Below are 5106 nucleotides of genomic sequence, written 5' to 3'. Positions count from 1 at the left end.
GCTCCAAATGCCCATTGCTCTGAAAATACACACTCCCTGAAATTCTCAGTTCACTCATTATCCTAACCCTAAGGCCAGAAAGATACCCTATTAAGGACAAAATGCCCACCAATTCAGCACCTTGGACAGGGCTACAGTCACTGAACTAATAACTGCAGGGAGAGTGTATTTTCAGAGCAGTAGGCCTTTGGGACAATGGGCATTTATTTTATGGATAATGGGCTGTTGGCCTGATGGGCTTTTGGTTAATCAGAAAAAGGTAACAGCTGCACATTTGCTCCATGCCACAAAAGTTTACTGGTGCATGTTTTATATAATTACTTTCCCTTCTTTTGTCCAATGGGACATTTTTCTAATAATTTGGGGTATTCATTTCGAAAATTGCACATCTAAACAATATTTAATTGAAGGGTTCTTTTAAGAAAATGTGTTGCACCCATTCCTTCTTTTTTTGGACCCAGTCTAAATCAAACAACCAATCAAGCTTAGTACATAACTAGCCAATCACACACACAGTCTTTACAAACAAAGGTAATCATTGTTCAATGTGTTTTGGTATTTTTGTGTCTCAGAGTCAGGCATGACTAGTGGAGTAAATACATTAGTTTGCTAGTTAGTTACAATGGTTACATTCTGTCAGCAAGCCCGGCTCCATCCATAGCCTACAAACCTGCCTATCAGCCCCTCTAAAGCAAATTAATATGTTATATCTTGCAATGTGGGGACAAACAGTGTTGAGATTACACATATTCATCATGTATTATTTTCTCTGTTTCATTTTTCTGGGCAGTAGCATTACATGTAACAAGTATATATCAGAATATTTAGGAATATTTGCCCCTGGCCTTGAGTGTCAAACTCCTGCATCAGAATGAATCAATCAGAATCAGCTTTATTGGCCAAGTATGTGTACGCCTATCAGGAATTTGACTCTGCCTTTTAAGTTGCTCTCATTATACCTACACGCAGAACAATTAAGAGGAAGAAACAGACAAAACGCTTAAGACATAGACATCTGTATATCTGTTTGTCTGGGCCCCTCTCAATGGTTTAAAGTGAACTAATTTAAGTTCACTTTAGTTAACTTAAGTTAACTTCAATTCAGCCACTCTTTCCTGCCCTGCGTTTTCTCACAGACTGCTATACAATCAGTACTCTTTTGCAACCAGTGGAGTCATCCCCTGCTGGCCACTAGAAACAATGCAAGTTTTAAGGTTCTTCCGCTCCACTTTTCAAACACAGAAGCAACATCCACATCTCTTTTATGGCCTATGGTCAGTGCTGCCTCACACTCATCATCTTGACATGTAGGTAGAGGATTTTATTGATATCAACCCACGATTAACTGAACACACATTTAGTACTTTCACACACAGGGTGGTGAAGGAACACAAGGTGCACCAAACTCACCACCAGAGCAGGCATGCAGACTTCATGCAAAAAAGACAAACAATGTGTATGTGAAAAAGCATGTAGAATTTAATCATGCAAACTTTATATTATAGATGTGCAACACTTGTAAACAGAATCACCATGAGCCCAGACTACTGTACAGTAGGCCAACATCACCAGAGCCAACAGCAACATAACATTGCTGTTACTGATCAAGCTGTCAGCAATGCAATCTATCCTCATCTACATCTACTCTCTCCTTATTGGGACTTCACCGCTATACAAAAATATGTTACTACTGGGGCTGACCTCTGTTTGACAGCGAGCATGAGGGGTTCAGTGTTGATGAGGACGGCCCAGCAGGGGAAACAGGCCAACAGCAAAATCAGAATCACACCCACACGCTTCAAATTACCGCTCCCATACGTCTGCATCGAACAGGGAGATAAACAAGTGGAGTTAAACAACAGCGATCACACTACTAAGAAAAGGTGTGAATAGGCCAAGAAAACAAACTTGATACAAGAGCTCTTAGTTGAGCTGCTTGTAAGGGAAAGACTAGCCTGTGGTGAGGACACTACCTGAGATATGAGGGTATCACAAGTTGATGACAAACTAGTGCCAATGGAAATACCAGTGACGTTAACCACCTGCAATTGACAAAAACATTACCGATCAATAAAAATTCAACGGCAAAACAGGCTGAGATGCCAGTATAAACAAACATAGGGCTTAAAATCATCTCTCCTCACCGCAGCTGTTAGTGATACCACTGCAAGTTCTGTTTTCCCCAGGTGACCACAGAACAACATGCTGACGATACCGCTCAGGAAGACCATCAACTGGGAGATGACCTGGAAACAATATTACAACAATAATGTATGTTTGCACTGAAATAGTAGTTGAAACAAAAGTCGCCAAATAAACGTCAAACCACACTGCGTAAAAGTCTAAAGCCTGAAGCAGATCTCGTTTAAAACACAGTCACCATTCACTTCAAATGTACTACGAGGTTACATTCTAGTATGAATGTGGTAAAGCTGCTCCAGTGGATTTGTGTTTCAGATTGATGTCCATTTGACTGAAACATGCAGTTTAAACAAAAAATTATTATTTTGTTATCTTCACTGCTATGTACCATAGTTCATTTGGATTTGTTATTGTGTGATTCTCTGAATCCTTCTTTAAATCATGTTGCATATGTAAGTTTCCTAAAGCTTCATAGGGACAGGTTACTGTAGAATCTAACATGTTTTTCCTCTTACCTGTAGTGTTTTTCATCCATCTGTTTTGGTGTAATTTGCCAAGTTTTGGGGTTATTGGCTGTAGAAATTATACCTTCTCTCGAGTGTAATGGAACAAGGTGAAACTCGCCTTTGGCGCCAAAAAATATATTTGGAAAACTCCACAGTAACGTTTGGGGTGTGGAATAAACATGACATCCTCCTTTGCTGAGCTGTAACGGCACCACTGAGATAGCTAGCCTGGTCATATAAGTGGTTTTTTAAACATTTTCAGTGGACATCTTTTAAGCAAAGAGACCGGTGAAGGATCTGCCTCCTCTGCCACTGTGTGATCTGCTTTTTTCAACATTCACACACGTGCAGATCACTTTGTCTCTTGGCGCATTACATTACTCTTAAAGACATTTGGACATGCCCTACTGCAGGTGGATGTCGTTTCAACAACAGTGGCCATTCTTGTCAGCATTTCTGTGATTGTTACGTTTGCTACACTGATTTGATGAGTAAATATTTTTATGCTGTCTTTTAGAAATTCAACGTCAGGTTTATGTGCTTGCTGGTTAGGGATAACTTAGCTTATCCGTTAAATTGCCAACAACATGTTGTTATACTGCTGCAACGTGACTAACAAGGATAAAAATGTGCAACCCAGGACTTTGAACACTTTATGTAAATTCCTCACCTTTTGGCAAACTCGCCATTCTAAGTTCAAAACAAGAAAAAACTACATTCATGTGGATCTGATGAGAAACAGGGTGGGGGGTTGGGGATGAAGAGTGTTCAGTTCACAATATTACTTTATGTAGCTATCTGGACTGTAACATCAACAAAGAGTACAGTATGTTTATAGATACATGAAATGTTGATATGAGTTTTGCACACTCAAGTAAACAAGTTAATCTAACCATTGTGAGCTTAAAATACACAAGTTATTTTTATTTTCCTATAGGAACTCCCTAAATGTATATTTCCCCCATTTAAATGACTGCCCCAGACTACACAAAACATGATGGCTCACATTATCAATCATATTTTATAAGGTGGGACAACTAAAAAATGTTTGAAAAAAAAAAAAAACCTAATACACATTCGTAACACCCCCATGCATATTGTTTTGTTTGAATTGATCCCAACATAATTTTCGGTTTGAGTTTACATGAGTTTGGCATATGATGACGTCCATTTGAAACATAGTGATGGACGATGATGTTGTTTTTTTATGCATTCTTTTATACTTTTTTTTTTTGGTGATTGTCAGGCATTGTAATGGACGATGGCATGTTCCATCGGCCCAACCCTAGCCCCAACTGCACCCCTGATTAAGTTGCTTCCTAAAAAGACATAACTTTGAAATCCTATCTCCTAATTTTGCATGTTTTGGACTTCAGTGGCTTTCATTCAACATTCATTAAGTTGCATTTGCAAAGGTGCAGTTTATTTTCATTTAAAATATTGCAATTTGTGCACGATAATACATACAGTACACTACTTAGCATGAGCTATAGTATGGGTTATACCTATATAATGCAGTACATTGCCTGCACATGCAAAAATGGGTTCTTGGTTCAAATCCATTGACTATCTATGAGTTTGTATTTTCTGGGCAACACAATATCAATGTCTATTTAGTAGCAGTTCTGTACCTTTCAGTCATATCACATGATCTTTACCAGCTGGTAGAATTTGCCCATAAATCATGGAACTGGTTAATGTTTGAATGAAGAACCAGTGTCAGTGCTTCTCTGGTTAAGGCATTGACACAGTAGTCAAGTGTCCTTGCTATGTTTGTTTTTAAACTTTTCTGCCCTCTAGTGGTTAAACAGTTTAATGCTGGGTGTTTCACAGTCTGAGACTGTAGGCCTCTCCTCAGACAAAGCTTTGAAAAAGGTGCCGTCATTAAGTTTACTTGTAACATGGCCAAAGTTACCCCGACTGGGCCAGGGCAAACTAATGTAGTCCCTAATGTAGTCAGAAGTCATTTAGAAAATTGAAAGTTGTCAAACTAAAATGCTGGAGTCAATATGGCAATATTCTGTATATATTTACTTAATTTTAGTACAAAAATACATGTAAACCAAACAGCTCATCCATGGAAGTCTGTGAGATGTTGCATATATAACTTTTACAGATCCTCCCAGGAGGAGCTTATCTCTGAACTTAATTTTCTGGACTTTCTCACCATTGTTGACTCATGTCTACATCACCTCATACTCTATCTGAAATATTGCCGTCTTATAATCAGATCTCGGTGTTTCTACCTTAATTGTCCAATAAACTTGAAACATTTATCAAACAATGTGGTCAGCTTTCGATGTCAGAACGGGAGATTTACAGACTCTGTGTCCCTAAACTATTACTTTCAAAAAGTTATTGGATAAGCCCTAGGTTTCACAAACTCTCTGTCAGCAGCTTTTGATTACACATTATTGTTCCTAAAAAAGTCCTTGATATTCCACAGTGGTTTCTCACA

The 5106-nt window shown here is 38.6% G+C and overlaps 1 long non-coding RNA gene across 1 annotated transcript; it reads right to left on the bottom strand.

Annotated features, from left to right (window-relative positions):
• Positions 1 to 1699: 1699 nt before the first annotated feature.
• On the bottom strand, positions 1700 to 2252 carry LOC146330285 (uncharacterized). Its single transcript, XR_014769277.1, has 3 exons — positions 2145 to 2252; positions 1974 to 2042; positions 1700 to 1820 (listed from the first exon to the last, which is right to left on the bottom strand). It is a non-coding gene; the product is annotated as an uncharacterized LOC146330285 (long non-coding RNA).
• Between the last annotated feature and the right edge of the window lie 2854 nt (positions 2253 to 5106).

Source organism: Lutjanus erythropterus, chromosome 3 (genome assembly GCF_056507025.1).
Source record: "Lutjanus erythropterus isolate fLutEry1 chromosome 3, fLutEry1.hap2, whole genome shotgun sequence".
NCBI lineage: Eukaryota > Metazoa > Chordata > Actinopteri > Lutjaniformes > Lutjanidae > Lutjanus > Lutjanus erythropterus.
Note: the sequence above shows the minus strand (reverse complement) of the source record. Positions and strands in the feature narration are given on the sequence as shown.